This window comes from Gouania willdenowi, chromosome 10, assembly GCF_900634775.1.
Source record: "Gouania willdenowi chromosome 10, fGouWil2.1, whole genome shotgun sequence".
Taxonomy (NCBI): Eukaryota; Metazoa; Chordata; class Actinopteri; order Blenniiformes; family Gobiesocidae; genus Gouania; species Gouania willdenowi.
This window is the reverse complement of record NC_041053.1, coordinates 36,523,253-36,534,785: the sequence shown is the minus strand read 5'-3', so window position 1 is coordinate 36,534,785 and position 11,533 is coordinate 36,523,253. Positions and strand designations below refer to the sequence as shown.

General features: G+C 40.5%; 1 protein-coding gene across 1 annotated transcript in view; it reads left to right on the top strand.

Moving 5' to 3' along the window:
• The window catches only part of anxa5a (annexin A5a), a 1,189,405-nt gene that overhangs the window by 1,040,837 nt on the left and 137,035 nt on the right, over positions 1 to 11,533 (top strand). The window lies entirely within an intron of this gene.

Sequence of the window (11,533 nt, the reverse complement as noted above, 5' to 3'; positions counted from 1 at the left end):
GAGCGTGGAAAGCTGCGCCGATGCTGCCGTGGCCTTACATTACAGGAGGCCAACTGCGCATGTGCAGATCTGTAAACAAATAACCGAGAGGTAAAATAATGGGGACCAACTATGGAGGTAGATTTGTGTCTTTGTTATTCAATTTAAAAAAAAAAAAAACACATTTTCAATAAAAGAAAAAAGTTTACTTCAATCAAAAATAAATATTTACAATCAAAGAAAAAAAAAAGTGCTAAAATCCAAAAAAAATATCTGAGACCCAAATGAATGCATTTAAACACCTTTTTTGAATTTAAAAAAAAAAATGTTTTTCTTCTTTGATTGAAATCTTCAATTTTTTTGAATAAATAATAAAGACACGAATGTACTACCCATAATATGGCCCATTTTAAAAAAAGATGACTACAATCAAAAGAAAAGTTTTCTATAAAAACAAAAACAAAACCTTTTTCAAATGCAATTATTTGGGTCTCAAATATATTTTCTTTCTGCATTTGAACACTTTTTCTTAAATTGAATATATGTATTTTTGATAAAAGTAAACCTTTTTTTGATTAAAAATATACATATATATATATTTTTTTTTGATTGAAGTGATTTTAATTTTTTTTTTTTTTATTGAATAATAAAGCCACAAATCTACCTCCGTATTAAATGCAATTGTTACCCAAGCTTTCAATAAACAAATGCTTTGTGATTTTAATAAAAATATTAGACATGATCAAGTAAACTCATTTAAACACAAACCTTTTTCTTTTTACTTATGGAATCAAATTTGTGACAAAAATCCACGAGCAAAAATTTGTGAATTGCAAACAAAAGACTTTGCCAAAAAAGTGGACGTAACGCCGTCATCTAAAAAAATAAAACAATTACTTTAAAATGTTTCCACATCCTGCTTTTTTAAAGAATATTTCCAAAATTGTGCTATTTTCCTGAAATATTCCACAAAACGTATTAAAATTGGTCACAAATGTCCTGACCATTCAGCACAATTAAGTTACCATGGTGATTTACCCCGGTAAGAAATTAACCTGCATCGTAGTACATCACACAGAAAAAATACCATAGGTTATCGCGATAAGAGGAAATCCAACTTCATAGTACAGGCCCCAAAAATACCCAAAAAAACAACAAAAACACACAAAACCCTTTGCTTTTTCCAGTATTCCTGCTTAGAGAGGTTAGTAATTTAAATACTGACATGGAGGTTCCTGACAATGCGACCCTTGAATCACAGAATCACATTTTTATGGCCCCACTGTGATAACCTTTGCTTTGTTATTTTAGCTTAAAAAGGTGCTTTTTAAAGCATGTGGCATGCCCCCCCTGGTGGGGAATGGAGACATGACAGGTGGGGCGTGACAAACAGGAGGAAATCTTCAATTTAATGTTCGTTGGGTTCTCTTTTTTTTGTTAAAATTAACTTGTTTTTTCATGCCATGAGGACTTGAAATGCCTTTCTTCATTGACAATAGAGATCATTAACACTAAACAAATCACTGCATTAGATATGGACAGGGAACAAAATGTAACATGGTACTAAAGTGCAAAAATGAACAAACTTTCCATAGCTGACTTTATTTTTTTATTTTTTATTTTTTTTATTTATTCAGTTCATTTCCGACATGGTTGCATTCACAGAAATTCATTTGACATTCAGAGCTTTTGCATGCCGGAAAGGGCGACGGAAAAAAGCATTATGCTTATCCAGATCCGTCCCCTAATTTGAACACAGATAATTTTACATCCAACCTCGTTTCTTCCTTTTTTTTTTTTTTTTTTTGTCCTTTTTTATGTGATGTATTCTCGTCTGCAGTCATTGTTCCTGTTGTTACTGCTTCACAATGATAGGAAGAGCCGACATCGAAGGATGTTACTGTTAAAAAACAGTTACCTATTTTTATTTTATTAAAATATTTTGTCACAGATTGCAAACAATGTTCTTTTGTTTCCTCTACTGCTGGACGTTTACATTTGTATTTGTGTTTTTTTTAATGTTTGGTGATTAGTTTAAATATTTTTTTGATTTATTATAAAATTTGATATTACCTGTTCTCTGTTCGTTCAATAAATTTGAAAATGTGTTGTTTGTTTGAATTATTTGGGCGCTAGGTGGGGTTTGAAAGTTCAGCTTCGTTGAAAGTGGGGAATACCCAAAATGTTTGAGAACCACTGGCTTAAAGGAAGATGGTAGTGGACATGATGGTCTTTGTATTAGCTTTGTGACAGACTATAGCATCTCATCCTTATTAATGACCATAAATTATTATAAATGATGCAAAATAATAATAATAATAATAATAATAATAATCCTAGTTCCTTTACAATTGTCTCTCAATAATATTCTGAACAGTGTAGCTCCAACAAGCAGATGATGATTTATGAGGGATGTGACCGGTTTGATAAAAGGATTTTTTTTAACCTGGGCTGCAAAATTAAATCACATTTGTAACCATTTTTTTATTCCCACATTCAGCTGAAACACAATAGTGAGCGAAAGTGGCCCCAAGTGAGCCAACAATGTGAGCCACTGTATTATGCAAGCCATTCCATGTACCCAACACTCGCAGCTCATGGTTGGTTGATAAAAGACTGTTGGGTGGAGGAATATTTTTATATGAACTACCCTACTTCAGTAAAAAAAAAAAAAAAAAAAAAAAAAACCCTGACAGAGGTTCAGAGATTGTAGAATTCTTTCAAAGCTTAAACGCCAAAGAAGGAATCCACGAGACTGATCCTTCATATCAGCAAAGCTACAGAGAGCAGGATTATTACTCATTGTCACACAGTTGGTTTGAAGTTCACACTAAGGAAAAGCTTTGCTCTGAAAATGCAAGGTGGCAGGCTTGACTGTTGGAGCCACAGGAAAGCTGCTGCATGTCACACAATTAGTCACAACAAATTAACAGGATTAAAGTTAGTCCTGACGTATGAACGCTTTGGATGACTGATAAAACCTCCCAAAGGAAAACTTCAATCCAGTCCAGTGGCATGTGTTGATTCAAGATAGAGACGCCAAAAACTGCCAGAACATTAGGATGATAGTGTCAGGATCAGTAAGGTTGTGTTTATTTTCATCCCATGTAGTCCTCTTTTAGTTTCTATCAGTCTCTGTTTAGTTCAATTGTGTTGTCTCCTCTCGAAAAGCCTGTTGCTAAGCAACGCCTGTCACACTGGATTGTGGAGGCTATTGCTTTTGGCTTGTACGAGTCAGGGTCTGCGGCCGCCTGAGGGTCTGCTCGCGCACTCGACTCAGGGTCTCGCCACACCCTGGGCTTTGTTCAGGAAAGTGTCTGTTCAGCACGTTTGTCACTTTAACATGCTAGACGTCTCCGCTCCATGCGTGGCACAAGTGGTTCTACTGTCTTAAAGTGTACAGACCTCTGCCCTGCGGGCTGGTCTTTGCTCGATAAGCATGTCTGCAATACCGGAGCAACCTCATCCCATAGTGAGACATCTCACTAAATATTATGAAATAGAACTTTATGTTATTTACATAACCCTGGTTCTATGAGTAATATGAGTGACATGTGTCACCAGACAACCCTTCTTGCTTGGGCGAGTGGGAAGAGGTGCTTATTTTTAATGATGTGTGCCTGTCCGCCTCCTCCTCTTATAGGAGGTGGGAGTGTCTCTGGCAGACAGACAAGTTTCACCAACCAATCAGGATTGGCAGATTGAGAAGAACGCTTCTGAGGGCTACAGATGGAGGGTGCATCAAATAATGAGACATCTCACTCATATTACTCATAGAACCGGGGTAATGTAAATAACTTAAAGTTTCCAGGTGAGGCTTTATGAACCACCTCCATTAAGATGTTGCAAATTCCAGAAGTATAGATGCCTGGCAGCAGTATGTAAGGGAAAGCAGAGGTGCTGTAAATGTGGGGTAGAGTACAGAATTGAGGAGTGTAAAGAGGAGGAGCAGAAGAAATGCTGTAAAGAAATTGCAGAGGTCAGCACAGGGTAAGTTTGTGAAGAAAGGAAGATGGCTGTTGATATAAGAGATGCTATGCCAACTGTAAAAAAGGTTCAGCAACAAAGAGGAGGGAATGAAGCTCTTTGGATTAACCAAAACCCAAGGATCAGAAAGAAGTCAGATAGAGAATTCAAATGCACCGACAGCTGATAACCTGATGCTATTTTTAGCGTATGGACTGTAATCAATTGTTCTGACCAAGTGAAACACAAAACATAGAAAGTTAAAATAATTGTGAAGGGAGCGGAGAAGTTCTTGGGTATTAAAGAAGTATCGTGCAGAACAGTTCAATGAAAGACTGGAAACGGAGAGGAAATCAGGAGGATTCGAGGCTAAGATGAGCTGATTCTCATACAATAGAACCCAAGTAGTTTCAGATCAAATGGGAAAGAATTCAAATGTTTTAAACGAAACCTAAAAAGGAGAGCAGAAATCTTAAGACAACTATAGATTTTGTCATTAAAGGATATCACAGCATTTGTAGAGATAGAGATGGCCCCATAATATTGAGTAGAGGAAGAAGAAAGGGTGAGGGTGTATATTCTTTGTAAAAGAATCAATACAATACGGGTTTTTTGGGAAAGGTAGAGAGTCGGAATATTTAGCAATAGAAAATTGGACGAGAGTATAGGAAACATTAAAATAGTTAATCATTACAATTCATGCAATATGTTATTAGGGGAAGTATTGTGTGAGCTTATAGGATACATAGATGTGAAATTAAACTGATGTGGGGATTTTAGTTTTATAGCACCATGTTGGGTAATGGCAGGGGTGGACTGGGACCAAAATTCAGCCCTGGAATTTTCTGTCCAGACCAGTCCACTACATTATCAAAGGCCACCATGGAGAAGCTTTCACTGATTCTCAACATGTGGCTCTTTGTCTTAATTTGAATTATTATTCCCCCAGATAATCTTAAAAGGGGGAAACTTTAACTCTTTTTAACATTTTTCCTTTGACCATTTTGCAACTTCCTTTCTCCCGTTTTTCGGACACTTTTTTCAGACTTTAAAGGAGACATATCATGCTTTTAAATCCTTCCTTTTTACATATAAATCATACAGTTGTGGTCTATATAAAGCGGAACTGCAATGCTTGGGTCTGAATTATAGCTCCACAGGCCCCTTTTCTACCCCTAAGAGCAACTCGTTTTGGTGCGGTCTCTTTAAATGCAAATGAGACACTTCATACCCCGCCCCCTCTCCAGGTTGCAGAGGTGACACTCGGTTCAACTCCACCCTGTTCGGCCATTTTTGTAGTTTGATAGAAGAGATACGATTATGTAGAGGCGCAGAAACTTTTCATTCACACGTTATTTACAAAATGTCGACAACGGAAGACTTGTCCATCCAGCCGTACATGTTCGAGCCAGAGTCTGACCCAGCGGAGCGAGATGAAAGTGAAGATGATGAACCTGCAGAACAATGTCTTCATATGGATGTTAACAAGTGATCTAACACAAGGGCAGAGCTAACGCTAGCGCCAAGCTAACGTCATGTGTTGCATTTTAATACAGTCTTTTCGGAGACAAAAACAGCAAAATGAAATCACTAATGAAAAATTTAGACTTAAATTAAATCACGTAGGCCACATCATCAAGGATCTAAAACGAGCACACAGCGCTAACATATGAAGACGGTGCAACTGCTAATGCTAACAAAACAATGACAGGGACGTCTTATCATCACACTTTTTAGCATTATTTACAGCTTACCGAAGTGCTCTGTTTGTTGTCTCCAAAGATAGAAGGAATTGAACCCTCAATCAGACAAAGTCTTTCGGCAAATCCTTCTTTATACTGGCGGAGGTTGCTGAAGCAGTCATCCTTGAAGCGCGCACACACAAAAATGATCTTACCCACAGATGTGGGTACATGTCCGTGAAAAATAGAACTCAACCAGGCACTTTGAAAAGGTTCTGATGCTGGGAGACGGTGTAATGAAGCGTGTGGGTTACGACATCCAACAACCGAACATTTTGACTTATCCTCTCGTAACTTCGGCATCCTTGAGCTTGGACTACAAAATAAAAGCGAGAAATAAAAATGGCGGATTGCTCGAAGTGTTGGGCCTAGAGTCGATGCACTAATTTGGCAGTTCCGCTGCAAATACTGTGACGTTATTGTTCAAAAAACGTCATAGAGAATAGAAAAATCGAAACAGATTGAAAAATATGACCAAAACAGAATATAAAGATATCAACAGAGCACCTGAAGAGACTAATTTGAACTTTTCTGTTCTTCTAAACACTCTAAATATACAACAAAATGCATTTAAGGGCTAAAAAACTGAATTTAGCATCATATGTCCCCTTTAACTTCCTTTTGCCAATAAATATCCCTTTTTAACAATTTTTTGTCCATTTTTGCAAGTCATCCAAATAAGCTACCTTTTGCCCAATAAATACCACTTGTTTTCTTTTCCCTATTTTGTCCTTTTTACTATTGTTTGGCACATTTTTCCCATTTAATTTACCCTTTGCCATTACATACTGTAAGATATGTTATAGTCTGTGTGGTTTTTATTACTTTATTAGTTATAGTTAAATGATTAAACGATAGTTAGAATATGAAATTATCCATGATTAACTGTGTGTGTGTGTGTGTGTGTGTGTTTGCAAAACATATCCATTGTCCACCATAGCTGGTTTAAACTAGTTTGGGCCAGTGTGGGGGTATGTGACCCACTGCAGGGACATATGAGCCTTTTTCTCCCCCAAAGTTTTCGTGTTACCATATATGGTATTAAGCCTGCACCCAGAGCGCTGTTGCACAGCCCTCTGGGTGTGGTCTATGTTTCCTATAATAAATACCTGGTTCTGAGGCATCACCATCAGAGCAATCCAACTTATATCGGACTTTTGTGTCTCTTTTTGTTGGGTTTTTCTCCGAGCTGCAGCTCGCACCTCTCTGCCTCTGGTCGCCTTTTAAGTCAGATAGTGTTTTTCTCCCTGAGTTGTGATTGCAACGGTCTTAACGTATTTAGACCCAACATTCACATTTTAGCAACGGTCTTAACGTATTTAGACCTAACATACACTGGTGCCGCAACCCGGGACCTTACATCTTTTCGTCTGGATCGGTGCGGGCGCAACCGGACCATTAGTAAAACTGCCGGCACCCCCTCCTTTGCAGGGGTGGTCACAGCTTGTTCCAGCACCGACCCGGACGGGGAGTGACGGGTCCCACGAACCAGGGAGAACACTGACGAGGTGAGAAGCTGTTTCTTTTCACCATAGTACCCGTGACGTACAACGGGGAGTGAAGACCGTGGTGGGTGACGTAAAACTCACACGGCGTGGTAAAGGGACAGAGGGCAGACGGGAGTTGTTGTGTGTTGTTTCTTTGTGTGTTGGTTCTTTGTGGTGTTTCTTTGTGGTGTTTCTTTGTTGTAACGGTGTCTGTAAATCCCGTGCTGAGAACATGGGTAACGCGCAGCGTAAAGCATTGATGGAAAATAATGATGTGAAATTCATGCAGAGAAAGTATCCCGGTAGTTGTTGCTATCTAGAAGATTGGTACAAAAATTGTGGGTTTGCAGGGAAATTATCAGACGAAGCTGGAATAGAGAAAGTGTCCATCTGGTGTAAAGGAAAAAGAGTGAAGGCATTAAAAAAGTTACGTCCTAAGCAGGCTGAGTTAATAGCAGACCACTTAAGAGTAGTGTGTATCTGGAAGGATGCTATGAGTATCAGGAAAACACAGATAGAGAAAGGTGAAGAGAGAAGGAAACAGAAAGTGTTAGCTGCAGCTAAAATACAGCCTTTTGATGAGACCGTGTGTGTACCGCGTAGAGTTGAGGAGACAAATCAGCAACAGAATGGGGCCGCAGGGGGTTTACAAGAGGGGGGAGCAGTTGCAGGACAAGAAACAAAGGGACCTGTGACTAGGGCAGCTAAACAAAAGTCAAAACAGATGAAAGAAAGTGTTAACAGTGAGGAGGATGAGCAATATCACATAGCGGGGATAGAGGAAAATCTATATCCAATTTTACCCATGATAGAGGTAGCTAACCCTCGTGCAGGAGAATTCCTAAACCCACAGGATCCATTACAGGGTACACATCCCCCACAGCTGTTGTTGTTTCGGCCATGGACGGAGCAGGAAGCATTAGATGCCTGTAGGGGCGTATGTGACGTTGAGAAGGACCCGACTGCTTATGTTGAACAAGTATGTGGGTTGATTGAGACATGGCATTTAAATGGACTGGAGGTGGAAAAGGTTTTAAAACTAACACTTAGACACCGATATCCAGTAGTGGTGGGCGGTTTCACGGGGAGACAAGTTAACCGTCAGCCCCTAGCACATAACTCTAATGAGCTGCGACAGCAGGTTGAAGCACTGATGCAAAGAGTGAGGGCGAATTACACAAAACCCCCAAGCCACGAAGAAATAAGTGCGTGTCGTCAGAAATCAGACGAGACGCCAATGGAATATCGTGCCCGTTTAGAAACGGTTTTTAGGACTAATAGTGGGCTTCCTCATTCTCCGCTGGCGGATAATCCATACCAAATACAGCTAAAAATGTGGTTAATTAGTGGTTTGTTGCCAAACGTGTCAGATTTCATAAAAGCAAACTGTGTCACACACCGTACCCTCACTGTTCCAGAGCTAATGGAATGGGCCGAACATGCTTATGAAGTCACTGAAAGAAAGAAAACAAAAACTGAATCAGCTAATGTTAATGTATTGGCTGAGGCCATGGCTGCAGCTCTAATGAGCGAACGCTCAGGGTTTAAAAGACAGGGAAAAAAAGCCATATCGTACTAGAACGCCTGATGAGGAATAAAGCCTGTAATTAATGATTTACTGACTGCAGGCGTGTTACAGGAACATGACTCAGCTGAATGCAGCACCCCCATCTTCCCTGTAAAAAAGCCACAGGGGGGCTGGAGGATGGTACATGATTTAAGAGCAGTAAATCAGGCTGTTAAATCACGAGCTCCAAATGTACCAGGCCCACACACATTGTTAAATGAATTACAACCTCATCAAAAATGGTTCACTGTAATTGATTTAAGTAATGCATTTTTCTCCATTCCTCTTCATAGTACAGCGCAGGGATGGTTTGGATTCACATAAAACAAAATGGGTGACTGAAGGTGCTGTTAAAAATGACTCTGGAGTATTTATGTTAAATGACAAGCCGTGTTTGCCTAGATGTATGTTTGACGTCGTTGCTAGAATGAGCCATGGGTTGGCCCATGTCTCAACAGGAGGGATGGTAGATATAGTCAAACAGTCATTTCATATACCACTAGGACTCCAAACCCATTTTAAAAACTTTTGTCGTCAGTGTATCATCTGTTGTCGTCATAACCCTCAGGGTAATGTTAGGCCCCCTCGGGGTAAGACGCCAGCTGGTACATATCCTTTTGAGGTCATTATGATGGATTTCATAACACTGCACACTATTCAGAGGTATACGTATTGTTTGGTTCTGGTGGACTCATTCTCAAAATGGGTCACCATAGTGCCCGCTAAAACAAATGATGCAATGACAGTGGCAAAGGCCCTTTTGACACGAATAATACCTCAACATGGCATCCCACGACAGATTTGGAGCGACAATGGACCCCATTTTGTTAACAGAGTAATACTCCTGCTGACAGAGGCCATGGGCATTGAATTAAAACATCACTGCTCCTACCACCCGGCTAGTGCTGGATTGGTAGAACGCAACAATGGTACCATTAAAAACAGATTAAAAAAAGCTGTAGAACAAACAAACAGGCCCTGGCCAGAGTGTGTTAACCTGGTAGAAATGTACATGCGCATAACACCAAACACACAGGGTTTGACCCCCTTTGAGGTTGTCACAGGACGACCTTTTCACCTACCCCTCACCAGTTCTAAGTGGGTGCAGGATCAGGAGGGAGAGTTGGATCCAATAACAAAATGGATGGTTAAAATTCACAGATGCTGAAATTGTTGAAGCTAATACACTGCCTAGTCTCTCTTTACCTGTTTCAGGTCCCCTTCGTCCTGGTGATTGGGTCCTCATCAAGGTGATTAAGAGAAAACACTGGTGTACTCCACGGTGGGACGGCCCTTACACAGTTCTGCTAACCACACCAACTGCATTTAAGATAGCTGAAAGACAGACGTGGATACACCAATCACACGGGAAAAAGGTACAGAAACCCACCACAGCAGGTGATACACCCTAGTAACACAGAGATGGATCTGTTGTTCCTCCTCCTCCTCGTGGGATCCCAGGAAGTGCTAGCAGGGGCTCTAAGCTCACCTTGGTATGATTACATAGGTAGATGCCCCGGGGGCTTTAACCTCGTTATGTGCATACCACAAATACCGGACATTTTAAGTGACGTTACAATTCCACTAGAGGCTCTGGCTAATAAAGGCTACACACCATGGAAACATGGTAAGGACTATGTAAATTATGAATGGTACATGCAAGTCCGGGGAGCAGACCAATCATGGTCTACTCATGGTTGGTCTGAGGTACTCCTCCATACAAGCTACACCCCTATTACCTGGCCCCTCACACCATCTACACGTACCGTTACAGCGGCATATCTGTCATTGCGAAAAACAATTGTTCAGAAACAAAAAATCCTACTCCTAACCGTTAACACCACCGCGGTACCTCCGTCTTGTTTGCTTATGGGATTCGGCCCTGACGTACAAGGGACAGATCCCATCTTTTGGGTGGATATTTGTATTACACCTCCGGCCACTCCCATTGTAGTTAAACCACGCATGGACATAGTATTATCACCTGAGGTTAGACAGAATATACGAGTTATAAATGCAAAACCTATGCCAACAGAAGAACCTGACTCGTTACTCGCATTACGGTCTGAACAGAATAATCACGTCCATCATCGTCTGCACGCTAATTCTTGGTACCGTATGGTAGAACTATCTGCACGAACAGTAACTAATGATAGTTGCTATGTTTGCTCACATCTGCCGCACGCTGTAACATCCCCGACTCTGTTGTCCGCGTCCCTGCCAGCCCCTGACTCAAAGAAAGTACTAGAATGTTTACAAAATAAGTCCATGACCTCGTGCCCTCCTGTTTTACCAGTGCTAAAAACCCTCGAACCCCTAGGTCAGGCTGCAAAACACCTAAACACGAATGATGTCCCTTGTGGTAATTATACTCACTGCTATCCTTTATGCGTACGATTTAATGGTCCACCAACTAACACCAAAGGTCTACCATCGGTAGACATAAACCATTGTGCTACCGTTCGGAACGTCAGTACGGTTGTCCCAATGTTTGCTAGAGACGGTGTTTGGTTGAAGTGCGGTGATAAAGTTTATCCTTCCCCTCCAATTAATATGTCAGCCGTTTGTGTACCAGTAGCAGTCACAGATGGGTCTTTCATAGTTCATATGACAATGCCTAGTCGTTCTCGTCGTGAGATTATAACCTTCACACCTCATGATGCAATATGGGGCTCAGATGTCCCTCCCGAACATAGATATTGGTCAACTAGTCAAAAAGTCGTTCATGCTCTTTTCCCTAATATAGGCGTGGGTAAGAATTCCCTTATGGTAGAGACCCTCCAATACCGCTT